Source organism: Musca autumnalis, unplaced genomic scaffold (assembly GCF_047663935.1).
Source record: "Musca autumnalis isolate F117 unplaced genomic scaffold, ASM4766393v1 scaffold_5, whole genome shotgun sequence".
NCBI lineage: Eukaryota > Metazoa > Arthropoda > Insecta > Diptera > Muscidae > Musca > Musca autumnalis.
The window spans coordinates 130,201,022-130,226,170 of record NW_027412088.1 but is presented as its reverse complement, the minus strand read 5'-3'; the positions used below and the strand labels follow the sequence as shown (position 1 = coordinate 130,226,170).

Sequence of the window (25,149 nt, the reverse complement as noted above, 5' to 3'; positions counted from 1 at the left end):
AAATCGGTTCAGTAGTTTTTGTAGAAATGATAAAAATTAAAAAAATTGAATTGAAAAAGTGGGCGTGGTCAAATTTTCATTGCATAAAAACCCAAGTCTGGTTATGGCGCACATTTTACAGAAAGAATTATTCAAATCGGTCCAGCCGTTCTCAACTGTTGCCATTACCAACGAACGACATTTGATTTTTATTTAAGTATATATACATTAGCTTTGTTGACAAACTTTAGAAGTCACGACATAACCAAAATGGCATAACCTGTTCTCACTAAATTTATCATCATATTATTATATATATGTAATTTTATGTGATATATATATCGTCACCATAAATGCCCGAAGACGTAACCCACAAAACCAAAACTTTACAGGAGAAGCAAAAAACGTTATAAAATTAAAAACTGTTTTATGGAATATTAATCTTATGACGGCGAGTATATGGGATATTATCGATCATATACGAAGGGGAATTAGTAGTGAAACCAAAACCGCTGAAGTGCTTAGTTTTGAGGTCCTCCATTACAACAAAATCTGCATTATTATCCCATTTTCCGAAATGCCGTTTCTTGAATAGCATCGTTGTTTTTGAACGTAGAAGCTTGACATTTTGCCAAAGCATGTATTTTAGCTTTATGTATCAGATTACGTCAAAAAACGAATTTCAATTTTCATGTCGGTTACGTCTTCGGGCATTTATGGTGACGATATGTATATATATATATATTAGGCCGGGGCGATTTGAAAACCTTAATGGGCCCTTCGCGTTTCTGATTCCTGGGTTTGAACTGAGCAAAAAAGTCCACTGGACCATATATCTACCGTGAAAATCGAGCCTCCCGATTTCGACTTTAAATTTTTTATTGACGTTTTTTGGATATTTTGGCATATAACAGCCAAACCGTTGAGATTTTCGATCCAACACAAAGACAAACATTGTAGCCAAGAGAGTAATTGAAAACTCTCTAAAAGATCGAAAAAGCATTGGAACGCTCCTTCAGGCAGTTTTGGCCTTAAGAATGTGCAAACCTTTCGGAAAATGTTGATAAATGACATTGTGTTACAAAATTTGACCCGAAAAATATTCAAGTGTTCTGATGCAAAATTATATCGTGTTGGGATCCATGGACAACGACAATGCCTTTATTTCGTTTGGGTCACTTCGTTTCATTTTTTTATAACGGTAAAATTAGTGAAAATCTGGGTTTCTTACATTTTTAAATTTAAACGGGCATATCTTATTTTTTCCACAACGGATTTCTTTTGATCCTTCTTCCTTTTAAAGGGGTGAATAATGTCTTTTGAATAAGCTATTATTGTTTTAAATCGGTTAACAAATGGCTAAGTTATAGTTGTTTATGTCTGAAAAACCCCACAAAAAAACTATAAAGGAATTTCTCATCCGTATGATAATTCGTTTTCTGAATGTTAGCGACCAATACAATACAATACGGATACAATTATAAATACATACGGATACAATATCTGTGTAGGAAGAGAGAAAATTAGGCCTACCACAACATAACAAACAACCACCACAAGTTAGTGTTAGAGAAGCATTCAAACCGTGCAGACGTGCAAGCGAAGAAGCCTAACCGAGTAGACGTGTATTCAACGACGCGCAATCGCAACGACGGGCGAGAGCAAATCATAAACTCCATTCGATTCATTTTATTTACTACATTAATCAATTCATTCTATTACATACTCCATTTAATATCATTTTATTAACATTCAATAAACTCATTACTTTTAAATTGTTTAATCTTAATAAACAAAACTCTTTCAATCCATCTTGTGAACGGATAAGTATAATCCAACAGGGATTCTGCAAAGATTCCCATATCTGTAATATTTTTGTTTATAGATTGCTTAGTATATCTGCAAACGCCTCTCTATCTCTAGCCTTAAACAATAGGGGTGTAATGTCTCGGATGCCAGTCCATTCAGGCCTTCCTTCTATCCTTGTGCGGATTACAATTTGCAGTAATTTATATTTTTGATTTCGCATTATATGTCCCAAATACGCTGTCTTTCGTCTTTTTATAACTGAGATAAGTTATCTTTCGCAGTGCATCCTTCTTATGCAATGTTCATACCAGCATTTGAATCACGTTGTTCGCTCTCATAATTATGTACACAAATTAACCCGTTCATACGACATGGTACACAATTCATAGCAACATGATTCATATTTTCATACTTTTTATTTACTGAATTTAAAGAAAGTTTCAGTCAAAAGACGAGTAAAATTAATTGATATAAACTGAAAAAATATTTGTCCTTCTTTCAGATACAGTGAGTCAATTAAGTATTTTGCCTCTTTAGAAAATTGAAAATTTTTCAATAAAATCGTTTGAAACCATCAAATTAGTGGTCAAAAAGTCGAATATTTATGTGTAGTATGTTTGTGGGTAGTTTAGTAAGCAATATCTGCAAGAAACGCAGCGAAAGGCTTAATGGTCTTCTAGATATTGACCAAAATCTATAACAACATAAAATATTTTACCTCAAAAAAGTATTTTGCCTTTTACATATTTTTTGAGAAAAAGACATTTTTGTTACACGCTAAAGATTTTTATTGTAACCGTTGGAGATTATGACATTATGCAACTGTTTCGGCACCAGTTCTACCACCTTGCGACATGTTTACGCGGTTATTTTCTCCAATTTTCCTACATTAATTTCTTTGACAATATGTTTTATTAATTTTGGTCATTACCGACATTAATCTCTAAGAAAATCAGTGAAAAATGATTCGCCGCTACCTTCAAATCATAACAAAAACTTAAAAAGTAAATAAAAAGCTAAAAGGCATCGCGAATAGTGAAAGAAATTACAGTTTAGAACTATGAAAATCAAGAACAGAGGCAAAAAATTATTTAAAAAATCGCGAAGATCCTTCCTGACCGCTTCCAAAAATTAATCGTGTCTTCAATATTAATCTCGGAACCAATGTCTTGCATAAATTGCCCACAAGTTTCCAAAATCCAGAGATATTGATGGTTTTGTAGCAAATAAAACATTAGAAAATAATTGGAAAATATAGGGAAACAATCATCCCTTGCCAAGACCTCTGAAGTTATAAAATTGGATTTTAAAAATGGTGCGGTTTAGTGGCGAAGGTATTTAAATATATTTGCATCGGATGACCCTCACATGTTGCGGGAAAATACCAATAAAGAGCGATCTATTTTGTCTTATTTATTAAAAAGTAATATGGTTTTTTCTTTCTATAACACCGTCAATATCTTTGGATTTTGAAACCTTGTGGACACTTCATCCAAGACATTGGTTCCGAGATTAGTATTGAAGACACGATTCATTTTTGGAAGCGGTCAAAAGTGATCTTCGCGATTTTTTAAATATTTTTTTGTCTCTGTTCTTGATTTTCATAGTTCCAAACTATAATTTCTTTCACTATTCGCGATGCCTTTTAGCTTTTTATTTACTTTTTAAGTTTTTGTTATGATTTGAAGGTAGCGGCGAATCATTTTTCACTGATTTTCTTAGAGATTAATGTCGGTAATGACCAAAATTAATAAAACATATTGTCAAAGAAATTAATGTAGGAAAATTGGAGAAAATAACCGCGTAAACATGTCGCAAGGTGGTAGAACTGGTGCCGAAACAGTTGCATAATGTCATAATCTCCAACGGTTACAATAAAAATCTTTAGCGTGTAACAAAAATGTCTTTTTCTCAAAAAATATGTAAAAGGCAAAATACTTTTTTGAGGTAAAATATTTTATGTTGTTATAGATTTTGGTCAATATCTAGAAGACCATTAAGCCTTTCGCTGCGTTTCTTGCAGATATTGCTTACTAAACTACCCACAAACATACTACACATAAATATTCGACTTTTTGACCACTAATTTGATGGTTTCAAACGATTTTATTGAAAATTTTTCAATTTTCTAAAGAGGCAAAATACTTAATTGACTCACTGTATCTATTTAATATTAAATAATATTATTTTCATTCATCTTTTCTATTTTTTCTCACAATTTTGCTGTTTTCAGCACATTTTTTAATTTTTCTATTTTCAAAATTATCGAGAGAGAGACCTGCCAAAATAACTTTTTGGTATACAGACTTTCTGGCAGGCATTTGATTTTTGTTTCTAAATTTGAACGCGAATTTAAAACGATGGACAAGAAATGCAGCTTACTACAGCAGAAGAGAAAATTTGCTATGATTTGAATGTATACTAGTCGTTAAACCGTTTACTTTTCATTCACGTTTTGCAGTTTTTCTAAAAATATTTGGGTTTTTAATAAATTTTTAAATTTTATAGTTTTTCTGTCATAATTAATTTATATCGATAAATTCTCTCATTTGTTAGAGATGGGACATATTTTATCGTCGTTCTAAGAGTAATTTAAATTGAACAATGTACAAAAATCGTTGTTCGTTCTCAAAATTTTGTATGGAAAATTAAGTAATTATATCGTAATTTGGAGTCGAACAACTAATAGAGAACGAATTACCGTCAGTCTGAACAAGGCATTAGAACATCGGCATTTGTCACATGGGCTGTCCAAGGAATTTTCAGAACTCTCCTATAAATTCACATTTCAAAAGCTTCAAGTCTTCTTATATCAGCAGTTTTTATGGTCCATACTTCCATTGCGTACAATAGCACGGACCAGACATAGGTTTTGATAAAACGAATCTTTGTTTCAAGATTAATGTCATGACTCCTAAACACTCGTCTGTATTTTGAAAATGCTTCTCTGGCCAGTTCAATTCTGCATCGTATTTCTTTTGAACAGTCCCACTGTTCAGTGATTGTAATTCCTAGATATTTGAAACTTTTAACCCTCTCCACATTGGTGTTATGAATTTTCAATGTTGCATTATTGTGGTCATTCTTTTTGCTTACAACCATGAATTTTGTTTTACTGATGTTAATTTTCAAACCATATTTCTCGCTGTGTGTTGTGAGCTTATTCACAAGATTCTGGAGTCCAGATATGCTATGCGACAGTAAGGTTGTATCATCAGCATATCGTATGTTGTTCAGAAATGTTCCATTTAAAGGAATGCCGATTGGAATTTTGTTTATCGATTCTTGAAAAATTTTTTCACCCTTGTCTGACTCCCTTGGATATTTCAATACTATTTGTCATTTTCCCGTTCACTTCTATTTGTGCATTTTGATTCCAATATAGACTTTTAATACATTGTACTTCTTTCTGATCTAGGCCAATGGAGATGAGGATGTCAATCAACTTATCGTGTAACACTGTGTCGAAAGCTTTTTCGTAATCAATGAAGCATAGAAATTGGTCTTTTTGTGCGTTTTTACATTTCTGAACCAATGTTTGTATTGAAAAAAAGTGCTTCTCGGGTTCCCATACCTTCCGTGAATCCAAACTGGGATGTTCCCATGGCTTTTTCACATTTTGAGTATATTCTGGAGTGGATAATACGCAGAAATATTTTTAGACCATTGCTCATAAGGCTAATAAGTCTGTATTCGCTACAATATTTTGCATGGCATTTCTTCGGAATGGTAATAAATGTTGATTTTAGCCAATCTTGCGGGAATCGGCCTGTATCATATACATGGTTAAATAATTTTGTTATAAGTTCTATATTTTCTTCAGCTATTAGTTTTAGGCTTTCCGAGGGAATCTCGTCCGGCCCACAAGCTTTCTTATCTCTCAGACTGTTTATAGCAGTTTCAACTTCTCTTCTACTTATTGGTGTTCCTGTAAGAGAATGTTGCGTCTGTTCTTCAAAAGTTGTTCTATGTTCATCTATAAAAATTTGTTTTATATAATCTCTCCAGATATTTTTCTTTTCTTCTATGTCAAAAACAGGATCATTATTATTGTTGTAAAGTACTTTTGAGGGAGTTTTGCGGTATACACCAGCAAGTTCTTTTAACTTTCTATGGAGATTAAAATCGTCGTGAAGGCTTTTTAATCTTTCAATCTCCTGACATTGTTTAATTATGTGGTTGTTTTTTGCTATTACAGCGGTTTGGATTTCCCTATTTAGTTTCCAATATCGTTCAAAATTTATGTTTTTATGTTTTCGTCTCTCTTCCATCAAGTAGAGAATATCCCGTGTCATCCACTCTTTCTGTTTATATGTTTTGTGGTATCCAAGGGTATTATCCGCTAGGGGCTTGAGCGTAGTCCTTAGTGCGTTCCACAAGTCGTTTACGTTTTCAGTATTTATGTTTCTCAGTTCTTGATTTATTTTATCTCGGAAATTGGCTTTGAATGTGGTATTTTCAAGCTTTGCCACATCGAGTTTACGGCGAATCTTTCGTTTTTTGCTCGTGGCAATTTTTATGCGCAACTTCATCATCAGAAGATTGTGGTCTGAAGGAACATCAGCACCTGGATACGTTGAACATGTCATAACCGAAGATCCGTATCTGGTATTAATTAATATAAAATCTATTTGATTTCTCACAATAGTGTCCCTTCTATCTTGCGGTGATTACCACGTGTATAGTCTTCTTGGGGGAAGACAGAACATTGTATTTGTTACCATCATTTTATGTTCCTGACAAAACTGAATTAGTCTATCACCCCTTTCATTTCTTTCGCCAAGACCGTATTTTCCAGTTATACCTTGGCACTTTTCTGCTCCTATTTTAGCGTTGAAGTCGCCCTGAATTATTGTTATATCGTGGCTTTTTGCATTTTCTAGTAGATATATAAAAATGTTTTTAACGTCTGTTTGTGCGTGACCTTTTTTAATGCTTAAATAAAATAAACGTTATTTTAATAATTAATAAGCAAAAGTTCATTCCCGCTACAGGAAATCATTTTTGAGAAAAAATATCAAAAATACATAACCCTAAGGATATACGTTTTGATATAACTACCATATCACGGTACCTGATTTGAGGTTGTTGAATTATAAATAAATATAAACATCTCTTCCAAATTTTATAGTTCTATCTTCATTTATTTAGAAAATATAGGTTTTTTCAATAAAGTCGCCAATCGCGATGATAATCAGCAGTAAAAAATTTAAAAACTATCCGAGACATGCCCTTAATCTTCACTTGCCCTAAATAATTTGATATTTTGTGTGAGAGGAATGTATTTTTGGTATTGAAAAAGGACTTGTGAGTCCACGTTTTTGAAATGCCACCCATATATCTTTACGTCAGACTTTCTTTGTGTCGAAGGTTGCAGCTCCTCTAGTTCTATTTCTTCATAGTCTCAGTGTTTTTATTTTGTATTTTTTTATGAGATAATTTTTGTTTTCCGTAGCTGTAGGCGTAAGAGGAGGCGGAAGTTCCAATTGAAAGTTGTTGCAATGGCGATTATAAAGATCAAACAAGCAACACATAAATCCTTTATTGTTAACATTGACGTTACAAATGTTTTCACAACTTGAGCCAGCCGGCTTAGTTTTACTTTGCTTATGAGTTTTAACCTGGTACCAGTTTGAATTTCTAGGCAGACAGTATGTCTTTGTACAAAATGAAGTCGCTCTATTGAGATCATCGTTACCACATTCGCTCGGTTGGTTCTTCTTGTCAGAGATTTTATAGACGTAGTCGCCAATATGATTATGGTGATAATGAAGCAGACGTTGAAAATGCCTTCAACACAACCGTAGTTGCCTTTGATGATGATGTAGTGAAATGTGGCTGGAATCGAATGTAGTCAAGTCTTAGTGAACATGATCTTGCTCAATGTGTTTTTGCCATTATTGGATTTCAGACAGTTCTTGCGTGAGGGAGTGAATGTGTGAGAATATTGGTGGCGACAGGGGTTAAACTTATTAATAAATGTACACGAATTATGGACATTTGAATCACACTCCGCTATCCACCTTGTTTAGCGTGAACTGTCTGTAAAAAAAAGTATAATATCGTAGGGGATTTATAAAAAATAAAAAAACTCATAAAAACTCGTGGGTAAAAGTTGTTGAATAAATCGAGCCATATGCGTAGTGGCGGTGATTCAACCGCTGCAAACACGCCAATATTCTTAAAAAATAACATATTTATACTTTCTACGCAAATTGTTTGGTTTCCTAAACAATATCTTTATACATAAGCATTTCGCCTATTCTTTTTCTGGCAAATGACGTTTTTACTTCGTTTAGTGTCGTAACTTATATTAGTTATAGCCATTTGTTTGGTTAAAGTGTTTATTTCTTTACAACAATTTATTGTTCAATAACTAATAACAACAATATATTTTTATAGTAAACAATTTTTGAACTTTCCCAACGCAACATTTCTGGCAGTCAAATCATTCATACACTTTATAAGATTTGCCGACGAAGACACCACCCACATATGGTTCTCCGTTAATGATTATACATACCGTGTCTGATACTTTTTATGACTTGTATAATTTATCTTAATTCAGTCACTACGATCAAATATGTATTAGGAAATTTATAAATAAAATTTCTTTAAGGAAATTTGGTAGAAAATCTCACAACACAAATGGTTTTATTTCTTTTTGACAGCTTAAATCGAAATTTTGTTCAAATTTATTATTGTTACGAATATGTAATTTGACAGAGAATAATCAAAGTCTTATCCTTAATTTTATTTTGATTATGGAACAATAACAGATTTTTCTAAATTTGTCATTCCACTTTGACTTACTTTCTATTTATGAGTCGAAATATAAGTAGATGATGATAAGTATGCTTATCATACAAAATGGAATATCTATCAACATCGTCATATAAAAAACAGTAGATAGTGTTTTAAATGATTATGATCTACCTCGATGTTTCATCATCACTCCGATATGTTTCATCAACCTGCAATACCCTCAATCATGGTAGAACAAACAAGGTAAAGTAAATACGACAACAAATACAACTCAACAACAACCACATATAAATTTGTTTTTGTTTGTAATGCTAGTGTCATCGGTATATGTAAACAAAACAAGGAAATGTCTATAAATTATTGGGATTTAAAAAACTAAATTTTTTTCAAATTTGATTGAATATGTTGGTAAACATGAATGAAAATTCGTTACATTTTCAATTTGAATGTTTCCATATCATTCCACTAAATGCACAATTTCTCAAACTTTTGTTTTTGAAATCAAAGAAGCACATGTTTATTAGGGCTTTATTTTTTTCAAATTTAGCAATTTCAAATTTAGCAATTAATAAATGTTTTACCGCCTCTATAAGAGGTGTTTTAGTGTGCGGAACGTCGTTCGGACTTGGAGGAGGTTACATGTCATTGATATGAAAAAGTCTTGTTTTTCGGAATGATATATTTTTTCCTAAAAAATACATATCCCTAATGTACATCGAAACAAGAAATAAATTATATTAAATGTCGTATGTAATTTGACACTAACGTTACAGCCCAGTTTAATCAGATGGGTATTGGCTGTTACCTTATATTGTTCTACCATGACCCTCAATATTGTTTACATATTAAAAATGTGCAGGGAATATAAAATTTACCATCCCTATGTTATGGTTAGCATGCTGGCCTGGCAAGGGCATACAGCTTGTACAGAAATCTACTTTTCCAAGGCGTGATATCTCTGGAACCGTTAGTCGACAATATCTAAAAATATACTGAAATGTTTTCCCGAAGAGCAGCAAAAAATAAATCAAAAACCACTTTTTGAAAAAGTGTCCACTTTCCACTTTAGACCCCTCAGTGCAATCAACTGTAAACTTTAACTTGGGGATGTCATAGGATGTAACCAATTGACTTTTTATGCATTACCTGTAGATAGTATTGTACTAGTTCCAAGTTTAAAGTCATATACCAGTGTGTGTCATTTCTCTCTTCTATTGTTGTTCAAAAAAAGTGGTGGACTTTATATAAGAGTAAATAGTCGCAACTGACGCCTTGTCGCTTACTTGGGGATGTGTCAATTGGTTGGTTTCGTATGTTCTAAAAATCCCAATGTCTCTATTAAGTATTCAACGAATTTTAATATAATTTCTTTTCTCTTTTGCAGATTTCAACTTTATTTGGTCAAATAATGACAAAAAATTTTCGCCAATTTTGAAAATGTAAGTTTGAGCAAAATTACATATGCCGTAAAGTATTGGGTAAAATATGGTAAAATAACAGGTCGATTCTGTATTGCAACCGAACTTCGGTTGCGTTGCCCGTTGCGGCGGTAACTGAAATTTAAATTTGTATTATGTAAAATACAATAACTTAACATGCTATCGTTACTGAGAGGAGGAACGTCTTTTTTATAGTACGTTTATATATAACCGGATTTAACAAACTCACTGGGTTTCAAATGTCAATTCCATTGCTTATATTTCAAATAAATCCTCATAAAGAAGGTTAACCTGCAAAAAGCTATAATATAAACGGGCTATTTGTTTGACCAATTTGTATTTTTGCGTTTGTCTTTCAATCGTTTTTGAAAGACAAACGCAAAAATATATTTTCAGAAGTGAAAACTATTAATTCCGTTTTAATATGAAGAGAAATATTCAGGACAATCATGAATAAAAATTCCGTGCGCAATTTGTTCTCTTTCCCCAATTTCACAATTTTTTAATTCCATACCAAAAGGAAATACTTTTGTCGATTCGGTGAGAATATTCCATAATTAAGAGATTGTAGTAGTATTCAACGTTCCAAAATAATGACTTTAAAAGAATTTCATTTTTTTTCAATTATTTTTCATGCGGAAAATTCCAAAAGAATTATTCATGTTTGCCCTGACCTGTAATAGAATAATGTGAAATTCGCAGTATGGACATGAGTTACACATAACATTGACTCTGTCAGATTGTTTCTGATTCTCCATTCAACAGTGTGCAGGATAACATTTTCCGAATCCGCAAAAACTAATTTGCAATGTCATCTACTGCCTGTTCGAAAAGCTATTGTATCTTGTTTGTATCTTGACTGAAACATATTCAGACTATATGTGTCATTCATATATCTATATACATATATAAAGTAGAAAAATGTTTGTTTTCTGAAATTTTCAGGGTATATTACTACAACACCTGAAAGTAACATAGGCTATTAAAAATTATGAAATTCCGCTGTGATCCGGAGATATAGCATCAGAATCGGAGGTACCTCCAAAAAATATAAACTTTGCATGCAAATGGAATGTGTGACGGAATTTGGCCTATATCTAAGTGTGCAAAATATATCGAAATCAGTTCAGATTTGGATATAGCTCCCACACATATTTTCGTCCGATTTCAAGTATTTGATGCACCAAAAACGCTATATGTATCCGATTTCAATAAAATTTAGAATGTTTGACGGAATTTGGCCACAAGTAAATGTGTTGCGGTGTAGCGAAGCACACCGGGTTCAGCTAGTACATCATATAGTGGGACGTAAAAAAATGCCATTGGGCTTCCATTTTTCAACCAGCTTGCTGTTTTGTAGTAATTTTTACCGTTATAAGTACTGAAAAACCAAAAAATTTACTACAATATTAAACAAAGTAACTTAAAATAAATGAAAATATTACTTACGTTCCAATTCACTTGAAAATATGCACGGCGACTGCTAAAGAATGTTATGGCAACAGAATTTGACGGCGTCCGGTAACTGTTGCCATCCGTAATACAAAAATTGCAACTGGTAACACCACTCGACGCTGGTCGCAATACGGAATAGACGATTCCGTTTTATTATTTAAAGTTGCACCTTGTTGACCGCTACTAAGACTATACTGGTATCTTTATCCAAAAAAAATCTTGTTCTAGTATACTATATACTCGTAAATTATAAATTACATTTCGAATGAAAATGTTCACTTATTTGTTTGTGAGCTTATTTGAACAACACGAAGAGTCAACAATTCATTCTTCACCGGCTTCACTCTTCATATCTGTGTGTTCAGTTGATAGCGAAATTCTTGAAATGTTTCCTCATGGCAGTGGAAAAAATCAAATGCAATTATTCTTGGATTTTTTGTTGCTAATGTTTCGGCCTCCTTCTTTAGCGGATGTGTGAGTACCTTTCTTCGTTGACGCCACTACAACCAGGACCACATGATTTTTTCACACTTATTGGGGGTAAGGTGTTAGAGGTGGAGGAAAAATATAAGTGGTTTTTATTCAACAATTGTTTGTTTATATGAGTGTGAGCATCAGCACGAGTTGAACGAGTGTTTGAGGGCACGTCCGTCGTCTGGCCAGAAGGCGACAATGTCATGGGGGCCCTAATACTCAGACATGTTTCGTAAAAATAAATAATTTTCAAAATTTTCATTTCTCCGCCACAGCCTTATCGCCCACCGCCCATCGTTTTGTTTGGCTCCGTGCAAATTTGTTTATTTTTATCACAAATTGTGTATTTTCGGTCTAAAAATAAAATCCGATGAGAATTCATTTTGTTATTTTTGTGTTATTTTCGTTTGTTTTATTTTCGTTGTGTGTTTGATCATTGGTTGTTGTGACCATTTGTATGATATTTATTATTTATCTATTATCTTTTATCTGCTAATCTGTATCTTTTGACGAAATATAAAAAAAATTAATTTTACCCTTTAAAAAACTTTACGCTTGCCCATCCATGGCTATGTATTGCTATATTCCCTTAGAAAGAATTTCCTTAAAAACAATTATCATTGCATACTAATTAATTGGTTAAATACATGTATTTGTGTTATAACTCAGTTCCGAGTGTCCTTAACATTTCCAGAATATTATGTACAATATTTTATATTACGTATACAACGAGGGTGTGGGCTTACTGACTTCCTTTTCAATACATATTGTTAAATTATAATTGATGACTCTGGGATTGTTTTAGCAACTGGGAATACATGTCCACATTTACTCTATGTGTTTTTGTTGAGTGTTCCTCAGTTTGTTTGTTTTTTATTTCTCGGCAATTCCAGTAATTGTGAATCATTAAATATTAGAGCGCAATTCAATAAATAATCAGTATTTGTGTGGCTGTATTTTTTGCAATGACAGGGAGAGAAAAAATTAATAAAAAATATATATAAAGCATGTTAGCAATTAATTTATTTAATATCTACAAATCAACAACAAAGTGATTCCAATGTTTATTAATAATTTTTAAATGTATCGACCGAAATTTCAAATTTAGATCTATTCTATGTTGTTGCAAGTTTGAGATTAATAAATGTTAAAGAAGCGTCAAAAAAAAAATCATTTGCAAGGTCAAAAATTCTTCCACTAATATTCTCCATAGTATATTCAGAAAAGGCAGATTTGTATGGTACTGTGACACAAAGTAGAGCTGGGGTGAAAGAAATATTCCTTTTTTTTGCCATTCAGGCCTTTTCCAGCTCTGATATGGTAATTTATTTTGAACCATTAAATGTACGCTAACATTCGCACACATTCGACACTTTTACAAGAAGTGCATAAACTATTTTAAATAGACCTGCAACTGATGCACGTTTGTCCATGAACTTGAAATTATTTTTATTCACAAAAAAACATTATATACAAACATATATATGTATGTGCAGATATATTCTGAACAATTCAATTTTATTTTAAGACAGAAAAGCTAGCGTCAAGTTTGGCATTCTTTATGGATGTAGGAAAAGGGTTCTTGCTCCGTAACCCGAAGTTTTTCTTAGAGGAAAATACAGATCTCTTATAATAGTACATGTCTGAGCTGTAATTAATGAATCTGCTGAAATGGAACAACCCAATTTTATAAAGCTCTTTTATAATACTTTTTTCATAACTTAATTCGAAGAAGAGCTTAGCAAGTTGAAAGCCTCGTTACTCTGATAAAGAAAGAGCCAGTGTACAGTCTGTCGCAAAAGTAAAAGTGCAGCCCAACAGGGTTAGTTATTACTAGACAGCGGAATTTTATGCAACCCCTATTTTTGGTCCGATTCATGTCAAATTTTGGGACTGGGCATATTTTTGGCTTCTGATTAAATTGCAATCGAAACATATGACATGCAAAATGCATAAATTTTTCGCATATGCAAAATTTATGCATTCTACATATTTTCTTATGCAACAAATATTTCAATAACAAATTTTTGTATGTACAATTTTTCTGTTTAAAATTCTTTTTAGACAAGTCAATAAAATAGAGAAATGTATAACCAACCACAGCCTCAACCTTCAATATACCGAAAATCGGGACAAATTTTAGGTGGAAGGTTGTTTACCCCCAAGGAAGACTTAATACCAAATTTCAGCCATTTCGGAGGGATATTGAGGCCACAATTTTCAAAATACCAGAAATCCGGAGGTACCGTTCTGTGGGGGCTATATGAAGACGTGAACCTATACCGAGAAATTTCAGGTGGAAAGTTTTTTATACCCAACGAAGACTAAATACCAAATTTCAGTTATTTCTGTGGGATATTGAGACTACAATTTTCAAAATACCGAAAATCGGGAGGTACCGTTCTATGGGAACTATATGAAGACGTGGACCTATAATGACAAATTTCAGGTGGAAAATTTTATACGCCCAACGAAGACTTTATACCAAATTTCAGCCATTTCGGAGGGATATTGAGGCCACAACCTTCAAAATACCAGAAATCCGGAGGTACCGTTCTGTGGGGGCTATATGAAGACGTGAACCTCTACCGAGAAATTTCAGGTGGAAAGTTTTTTATACCCAACGAAGACTAAATACCAAATTTCAGTTATTTCGGTGGGATATTGAGGCTACAACTTTCAAAATACCGAAAATCGGGAGTACCGTTCTATGGGGACTATATGAAGACGTGGACCTATACTGACAAATTTTAGGTGGAATGTTTTATACGCCCAACGAAGACTTTATACAAAAGCTTCGTTCCAGTACTTTTTTAATGATAAATGTGTCAAAAGAGCAATCTGTTGAAAATGAGTCCAACACCAGATTTTTCAAAAATGTACGGGAACGGAAAAATGGCAGAAACGTCAAAAAAACTGGAACAAATGTCAAAGTCGGCGTGTCAGCCAATCGGATGCCGGCAAACATGTTGCACATTTTTGCTCGCTCAAATTTGTCGTGCAAAAAGTTTCTAAAGAGAGAGCAATTCAGCGCCATTTTTGTTCAAAGAGAAGTGAACATTTTGCAACTTTTTTGGTGTACGGGAACGCATTTCGGGGAAAAATGTTCAAAATGTGTAAAAACTTTTTAGTTCTGAAACGAAGCTAAAATGTCAGCCATTTAAGTGTGATGTTGAGGCCACAACCTTCAAAATATCGGAAATCGGGATGTACCGTTCTATGGGGGCTATATGAAGACGTGGACCCATGCGGACAAATTTCAGGTGTAAAGTTTCATACCCCTAACGAAGGCCACAAATCCTTGTATATATTTATGCATATGGTTTTGCATATCGCTCATTTACTCAATGAGTGACACATTTCAAAAAATCCAGTTTCGAGAAAAACTCGTTTTAAGTTGACGCTTCAAATTTGACTTCCGAACTTAAAAATAGTATTACACACAAAAAGAGAATAACCACTTGGACCATATTTTGCAAACAGCTAGCCAGATATCAGTGCTAAATTTCTGTGCATGATCAAGCATGATTTGATAGTAAATGAGCTGTAACTCGATGAGTTTTAGAGATATCAGTATGAAAATTTGACGCAAGGTAAAGGAGAAGTCGTAGAAAATTAGAAATTGCTAACTCAGAAAACGCATATTTTGAGTTATGCCACTCTTTGAGTAAATGAGCGATATGCTCATTTTATGCAAATATGTAAAAATATGCACGATATGCAAAATATACACAAATTTCTGGGACTAATTCGTTTTATTTTGTGATAAAACGAGTTTCTGTCTAATCAGATTTTCTCTACGACCATCCTAACCGTATATGCATTTGCACAGGATTCCGCTGTCTAGTTATTACCCAGCAAAGCAATCATACCGACATCGAAATGAAATCGGTACGAAATTCGGATTCGAAACGATATCTTAACGAAAGTTGTATGAAGTGGTTGACATAATTTCGGAACGAAAACGGAAGAAAATCCGTGGAAAATTCGGAATGCGAATTTTTTCTTCCGAATTTTCGTACAAATTTCTGAACGATTTTGAATAAATGTCGTATGAAAATCGGATGTATCTTCCAAATTTTCGTACAGATTTCTGAAAAAAATTTCGGAATAATGTTGTATGAATAAAGAAGGAAAAAATCTTTCCCTGACGCCTCTCTTTTTTTGTAGATATAGTAGAACAACGTAAACTTGAATTATTATATGCTGCATTTATATTTAAAATATTTAAAAATTGAATATGCGAATTTTGTTTGTTTTTCGACAACAAACTAAAATGAAACCAACCCCGTGCTGTTAGATATATACAAAAGGTACCGAAATCTATCTTATCTTCTCTAATTATGGATTTATTTGAGTTTGTTCCTTTAGTTCGAAGAAGGATACATTCTGATGACAACTGGATCAAATCTAACTCTATTACCTATGCTTGTTCTATGCGTGACTTGTCAATATAACAAGAGCAGTGAGTCTTGGAAAGTGTTTTGCAAATTTCGCAATAAGGCGAAGTCAGTAATTCGGCGTGAGCGCAGAAAGTTTTATTCCAAAAAATTTAATGCTATGGGCTCAACAGCTCTTTGGCGTTTCCTTAGAGGATCAGGATGTCTAGGCGGAGATTATATAAGTTTTGACATTGACGTTAATGCTGTAAATGCTGCGTTTGTTTGTACTAATTCGCTAACTCGTGATGTCGATTTTCCGGAATTTGCTGAGTCCGACACGGGATTTTCCTTTAGCTGTGTTTATTATGATGATATCGAAATGGCGCTTAGTAAAATAAAATCCAAATCCATTGGTGTAGATGAAATACCTCTGGATTTCTTGAAACTAATTTTTCCTTATATTTCAGATTATGTTTTAGACTTAATTAATTCCATCCTCATGTCTTCTGCCTTTCATTGACAGTGGAAAAAAGCTCGTGTTATTCCTATACCTAAAGGTAACAGCTCCGACGATCTCAGACCCATTTCTATTCTCCCTGTGCTGTCTAAAGTGTGTGAGCACATTATGAAAAGCCAAATGTTGTTGCATATTAACCAGTTTTTGTATAATGGCCAATTTGCTTACCGCAGAAATCACAGCACTACGGGATTATTGCTCTATATGACCGATATGATTAGAAATAGCTCTAACACTAATGCTAATTCTGTAGTTGTATCCTTAGATCTAACCAAATCATTTGATTCGATTTCTCACCATGTATTGATTCGGAAGCTCAAGGATGAGTTCAACTTTTCTAGAACTGCTTGCTGCAAACTCATAATGTCTTACTTATGCGACAGATCGCAATTTGTTTTCTATAATGGAGAATCTTCCACGCTGCTTCCCCTTACCTGTGGCATTCTGCAGGGTTCAATATTGGAATATTGGGTCCTTTGCTTTTTGTTCTGTACGTCAACAGTATTGCTGAATGCTTTAGCGATGTTAATTGCACACCTCTTTTATTTGCGGATGATATTTGTCTCGTTTTTAATGATGCTGGAGTGTCTGTTAGTGCCTTTCAAGATGAAATTAATTGTTGTCTTAGTCGCTTCCGGGATTGGTGCTTTGAAAATGCTCTTTCAATTAACGCTGATAAGACAAAAGCTATTCAATTCGGAGTCACTCTAATGACCTCAATATTTCTCTAGCTCAAACCCCGATCAGATTTGTAAGTTGTCAGAAGATCCTGGGAATTATTTTAGATGATCGACTTTCGTTTGAATCTCATATTGACTCTATTCAGCATAAAGTTGTTTGTACTATTCGCAGATTATATTCTACTAATATAAACCTTCCTTCGTGGGTTAAAAAAAGACTGGCTGCAGCTCTACTCATGCCGCATGTTAATTATGGCTTGGAAGTGATTACTGGTACGATCGACCGAAATTTGCTGATTTCAACTCAACTCTGTCGCTAGATTTGTGTATGGTGTGGGTTGTCGGGGACATATATCTTCTCATGTTGAGAATTTTCTGGGAATGGATTTCGAACGGTTTGTCTCCTGTAAACTATTATATGCGTTTCACAAAATAATTAAGACTGGTACGCCAGCTTCTTTAGCTAACATGTTTAGCTTTAGCTTTTATTGCTGAAACACACAAATCTTTATACCAAGAATATACAACTCTACTTTTGAGAAATCATTCTTAATACGTGTTGCAAGATTGTGGAATTATTTACCTGTTGAACTGAGACTTTTTTCACATTCCAATAATGCTTTTCGGCTAAAATTGTTCAATCATTTCGGATTTCGACGTTAATATAGACTAACTTCCTATAAATGTTTTTTTTTTCGATCTTTTGCTTTTACTATATTATTATTATTATTATTATTATTATTATTATTATTATTATTATTATTATTATTATTATTATTATTATTATTATTATTATTGTTATTATTATTAATATTATTATTAATTTTTTTTGTCTTGCATGACATTAGCTATGTTGACATTTTAATATTATAACACTGCTTTGGGTAAATTCTATGGTATCTAATGACTTCTGTCGTGTTTGGTTGCACTACTGCAACTTGACGTCTACCTGGCTTATTGTACCGAGAAAATGTTTGTTGCTTTTAGCCATTGTTTGCTGTATTTTTCTTTTTTGTTATGGCTGGGGAGCCAATTACAATTAAAGTCAACGAATTTTTATAAATTGAGTTTATAAGTAATTTCTACTTGGAATTTAATATAGAATACTGTTAATACTAATTATTGGCCTTGGAGGCTTTTGCATTATTATATGGACTAAATAAATAAATCCAAAGAAATCTGATCGAATTCCAATTCGAAAAATCGTATAGAAATTGGAAGGAAATCTAAATTGCTTCCGAAATTGTTCAGATGTGTCGGACATCCGACATTTGGTTTGCTGGATAGTCATACAGTTCAGAAACGAGTGAGAAATATTTTTCCACGTCTGGAAATAATATTAACGAAAGACGTACTAGACTTTTGACTTGTAACATCGACAAAATAATGCTTTAAAAAGGAATATCGTCACCATAAATGCAGGAAGACGTAAATGCAAAAAAAATCAAAATTAGTTTTTTATTTAATCTCATACATAAAATACATGCTCTTGCAAAATTTCAAACTTCTACGTTTAAAAATAACGATCCTATTAAAGAAATGGCATTTCGAAAAGTGGTATAACATTGCAAGGGCCTAATTATGAGATTCGATACCGAGTTGTTTCGAACCGAGTCACAGTGCGAAATTTGGGAAGTTTAGTGGAACTTTAAGGGATTTTCAAAGAAATGAAATTTATTAAACTTTTATTGAATTCGTTAGCTAAGTACTCCACTGCAAATGGTCCATACTCAGTTTGCCGATTTACTCCACGAAACGGCTAAAAAATGCACTTCAAGTTGCACTTTTGTTTAATAATTTTTTTTTTTTTTTTTTTGTAAGAAATGTATTTTTGATTCATTAAAAAAATGGAGTGGCGCGGACAAATGGTAAGTCAGTATGCCATGATTTATTTTTCATAATATTTTACAAAATAATTATGATATTTTACACTTAAAAAAAATGCAAAAAGCCCTTATTGTTTTCGTGCAATTTTAGTCGGAAAGAAGTGATTTTTTGAAGTTTTCAAAATTGTAATTTTTTATTTTCCGTGGTCATTTCAAAAGCGAATTACGTACATTCACGTGTTAAGATATATATAATCTGAAATATTGGATTCTCCTCTGTTCACAAAGCTACAAAACTGGTGCGGTATCGCGCGGTCTTTGGAGATATTCAAGATTTTCTAAAAAGACTTCGGGAATTTCATTCAGTTGCATTTTCCAAAAGTGGAAGGTAAACGCGACAATGAACGCCATTGTTGACTGTGTTTTGAAGAAATGGAGTCACTAATTCTAACAGTGATAATTTCTGTAAAATTAAGAAACATCTCGCAATTTTTAATAGTTTTGACCTCTAAATGTTGGTGATTTACATATAGTGCAACATTTTTAGATGCTGCGGTACAAATACCAAAATACGTTAAAAATTGTAATGCAGTGCAGACCTGAACTTGATCTTAAAGACATTATTAACAAAATTAATGGTACAGACCTGCTGAATGGACCAATAAACATTATAGATACAAATGAAAACAAAAAAAATTGACATTTTACTCCTTAATAGATATGTAGGGTTGTGGGGCTTCACCCAGAAGTGGACCTATGTTGACAGCTTTTGTGTGAGGAGGTTTTTTATTCGCTAACATCTTAAAATTTACATTTGCATCAAAATCGGCTGCAATTTTTGTCTTTAACCCTTAAAATACCCAGTATGAGGGAACCCGGCATGTGGGGCTATTCCAAAACGCGAACCTATATTGAAAATATTTTGTACATAAGTTTTCTATCCGCTGAAAACTCAATATACCAATTTGCATCAAAATCGATTGAAAAATGAATGTAAAACGTAAAAACGGCAGCCACCGTTACATGACCGCTACAGGAAACCGCGGGTCTATGTGGCTCAATTTGAGTCCCACACTCTCCACTAATACAAGAAACATTTGTGCAAAATTTTAGGAATCTACACCTTTTTCTTTAAAAGTTATTAGTAAAGTTCCGCTAAAGTGTTCATATTTCGCACTGTGCGAGTACTCGAATTTGGTATGATAGCATTCTATATCGAGCAAAATTATCGATTTATCGGTAAAATATTTGCGAGACTTTAGAAAAGAAAAGAAAAAAGAAGTGAAATGTGCAAATTGGTCGTTGCTTTCGTTTTATAGAAAACAATTTATTGGCAATTTGGTCGCTTTAATGAATAATAAAAAACTTCTTCAGTCGGTATATCCCTGTACCTTGAATAATATGCATATGTTGTGCAATGCGGTACATACATTGCCAAACTGGGCCACTTTTTCTGGGGTATACAGACTTCTTTTTTCATGGCATAGAATTTTTCATCTGGCCTTCAGAATTCCTATTGTTCTTTCAATGATGCATCTCGCAGAAGGGGGCACTTCATTGAATTTTGACTCATCTGATCCCTCCGCAGCATTCCTATAAGGAGTTATGCGTCATGGCTCAAGAGGGTAACCGGAATCTCCTGCAAAAAATAGAATCCGATAAAAAACAACTGAATTAATAATTTTATACAATAAAACATACCAAACAGCCAACCATTTCTAAAATTATTGTTGGTGTATAACTCTTTCAACAATCGTGGTTCTGAATGTTTCCAAACAAACAATTCGTGAGCAGCTCCGCCATATTTGGAGCATATAGCCAAAATTTTATGTTCGTGGTCGCAGATCTATAACCATGTAAAAGTGTAACAAAAACAAAATTTTTATAAACAAAACTTACTATCATTGAGTTAAGGCTGTGATATCCTTTTCTATTGAAGAACATATATTCGTTTTCTGTGGGTTTCTGCAGACCAAAATGTGTTCCGCCAACACATCCAATTACTAGTATAATGTTACGTTATCGAATGATATATTAAATGAAAATTTAATATACGAACCTCCCGGAAATCCAAATTTGGTATAAAATAACTCCTTGCAAGCACTCTATTGTTCCGGAGAAAATTGGATGTGTTGTGGGCATAGCTTTTGCTCCAATTGATTCACAACATGCTTCACAATTTTTGTCGTGGTACTCTGGCTCAAACCTAAGAGGAAATCATTGCCTACGGTGTGTTGGAAACCGCCGCTTCCCAAAAGAGACAGCGTTGCTGCCAGCTGCAATGTTGGTGGACAGATGATGAAATTGTTCCCTGAAATTGCAAACACGAAAGGACATAATTAAAAGCCTCCTTCGTCAGCCTGAATCTCTGTCAAAATCTACAAAGAAATATTTTTATACAATTTAAATTAATACATTTTTAGATTTCATACTTCAAAATACATACTTACGAGTACACAGCTTCTGGTAAAGACAAAGGTGACAAAGGTTCACTTGGTGTACGGATTTGTGTTCTAATTAAATTAACATTTGTTTCATCTTCTTCATCAGAAGATGATAATAAAAAAAGCACAGAGGGTTCCATTTTATTTATTTTTTTCTTAAAATATCGCGCCAAGCTGCAATTGCTTTTTAATATTTCTATTTGACACAAACCACCGTACATTTATTAAGGTAGATGCATCAGCAATCTGTTATAACAATGTCAAAAAGATTTTGCAATAATAAATAATTTCGTACATTTTCGTAGCACGACTTCATTCCGAAATTATTGTTCAATTTATTATTCAAACAATTCAACAGATATTCAATACTTTTCATTCATAATTTTGTTTTTGTTTTTATTTTCGTTTTAAGTTAAATAATTATTTTTGGGGTCTACCTTTATGAATGTTAATGATATCATACAGTCGATTACCGGTTATTTTTCGAATTTATCGATAACAACGATTTTTCCTTCTCGACCGAGTCCCATCATACCAATATCTTTCCGTGTCGACATTTTATTCACGAGTAAATTCTCGATCGAATCGAATCTCATAATTAGGCCCCAGTTGTTGTGGTAATGACGGATTCCAGATCCAAACGTTTCCGCGGTTTTGGTTTCATTATTTACCCCAACCAGAAATAAAGATAATACCTAATAAGGACCTAGACCATATTGTAAATATCGTAACAATATTTGTAATTGTAAATGGAATGAGCTAATCTACTGGTAAAAATAGGGAAACACCAAAACCTGATTGAAAAATGTATTATTTTAAAGATTTCAGATCTAAAAAATAGTGGGTGGGTCCAGGGTGTCCAAAACAAATCAACAACAAAGTGATTCCAATGTTTATTAATAATTTTTAAATGTATCGACCGAAATTTCAAATTTAGATCTATTCTATGTTGTTGCAAGTTTGAGATTAATAAATGTTAAAGAAGCGTCAAAAAAAAAAAAAATCATTTGCAAGGTCAAAAATTCTTCCACTAATATTCTCCATAGTATATTCAGAAAAGGCAGATTTGTATGGTACTGTGACACAAAGTAGAGCTGGGGTGAAAGAAATATTCCTTTTTTTTGCCATTCAGGCCTTTTCCAGCTCTGATATGGTAATTTATTTTGAACCATTAAATGTACGCTAACATTCGCACACATTCGACACTTTTACAAGAAGTGCATAAACTATTTTAAATAGACCTGCAACTGATGCACGTTTGTCCATGAACTTGAAATTATTTTTATTCACAAAAAAACATTATATACAAACATATATATGTATGTGCAGATATATTCTGAACAATTCAATTTTATTTTAAGACAGAAAAGCTAGCGTCAAGTTTGGCATTCTTTATGGATGTAGGAAAAGGGTTCTTGCTCCGTAACCCGAAGTTTTTCTTAGAGGAAAATACAGATCTCTTATAATAGTACATGTCTGAGCTGTAATTAATGAATCTGCTGAAATGGAACAACCCAATTTTATAAATCTCTTTTATAATACTTTTTTCATAACTTAATTCGAAGAAGAGCTTAGCAAGTTGAAAGCCCTGTTACTCTGATAAAGAAAGAGCTAGTGTACAGTCTGTCGCAAAAGTAAAAGTGCAGCCCAACAGGGTTAGTTATTACTAGACAGCGGAATTTTATGCAACCCCTATTTTTGGTCCGATTCATGTCAAATTTTGGGACTGGGCATATTTTTGGCTTCTGATTAAATTGCAATCGAAACATATGACATGCAAAATGCATAAATTTTTCGCATATGCAAAATTTATGCATTCTACATATTTTCTTATGCAACAAATATTTCAATAACAAATTTTTGTATGTACAATTTTTCTGTTTAAAATTCTTTTTAGACAAGTCAATAAAATAGAGAAATGTATAACCAACCACAGCCTCAACCTTCAATATACCGAAAATCGGGACAAATTTTAGGTGGAAGGTTGTTTACCCCCAAGTAAGACTTAATACCAAATTTCAGCCATTTCGGAGGGATATTGAGGCCACAATTTTCAAAATACCAGAAATCCGGAGGTACCGTTCTGTGGGGGCTATATGAAGACGTGAACCTATACCGAGAAATTTCAGGTGGAAAGTTTTTTATACCCAACGAAGACTAAATACCAAATTTCAGTTATTTCTGTGGGATATTGAGACTACAATTTTCAAAATACCGAAAATCGGGAGGTACCGTTCTATGGGAACTATATGAAGACGTGGACCTATAATGACAAATTTCAGGTGGAAAATTTTATACGCCCAACGAAGACTTTATACCAAATTTCAGCCATTTCGGAGGGATATTGAGGCCACAACCTTCAAAATACCAGAAATCCGGAGGTACCGTTCTGTGGGGGCTATATGAAGACGTGAACCTCTACCGAGAAATTTCAGGTGGAAAGTTTTTTATACCCAACGAAGACTAAATACCAAATTTCAGTTATTTCGGTGGGATATTGAGGCTACAACTTTCAAAATACCGAAAATCGGGAGTACCGTTCTATGGGGACTATATGAAGACGTGGACCTATACTGACAAATTTTAGGTGGAATGTTTTATACGCCCAACGAAGACTTTATACAAAAGCTTCGTTCCAGTACTTTTTTAATGATAAATGTGTCAAAAGAGCAATCTGTTGAAAATGAGTCCAACACCAGATTTTTCAAAAATGTACGGGAACGGAAAAATGGCAGAAACGTCAAAAAAAACTGGAACAAATGTCAAAGTCGGCGTGTCAGCCAATCGGATGCCGGCAAACATGTTGCACATTTTTGCTCGCTCAAATTTGTCGTGCAAAAAGTTTCTAAAGAGAGAGCAATTCAGCGCCATTTTTGTCAGCCATTTAAGTGTGATGTTGAGGCCACAACCTTCAAAATATCGGAAATCGGGATGTACCGTTCTATGGGGGCTATATGAAGACGTGGACCCATGCGGACAAATTTCAGGTGTAAAGTTTCATACCCCTAACGAAGGCCACAAATCCTTGTATATATTTATGCATATGGTTTTGCATATCGCTCATTTACTCAATGAGTGACACATTTCAAAAAATCCAGTTTCGAGAAAAACTCGTTTTAAGTTGACGCTTCAAATTTGACTTCCGAACTTAAAAATAGTATTACACACAAAAAGAGAATAACCACTTGGACCATATTTTGCAAACAGCTAGCCAGATATCAGTGCTAAATTTCTGTGCATGATCAAGCATGATTTGATAGTAAATGAGCTGTAACTCGATGAGTTTTAGAGATATCAGTATGAAAATTTGACGCAAGGTAAAGGAGAAGTCGTAGAAAATTAGAAATTGCTAACTCAGAAAACGCATATTTTGAGTTAT

At 33.4% G+C, this 25,149-nt stretch overlaps 1 protein-coding gene across 46 annotated transcripts in view; it reads left to right on the top strand.

Moving 5' to 3' along the window:
- The window catches only part of mrj (DnaJ heat shock protein family (Hsp40) member B6 mrj), a 119,409-nt gene that overhangs the window by 48,255 nt on the left and 46,005 nt on the right, over window positions 1-25,149 (top strand). For 37 of the 46 annotated variants that reach the window (XM_073991319.1, XM_073991297.1, XM_073991322.1 and 34 more), the window contains one exon: window positions 9,938-9,992. The exons of the other annotated variants lie outside the window; for them this stretch is intronic. The gene's annotated coding sequence lies outside the window, so the exon portion shown is untranslated. The remainder of the gene's footprint in view (window positions 1-9,937; window positions 9,993-25,149) is intronic. 46 annotated transcript variants of the gene reach the window in all.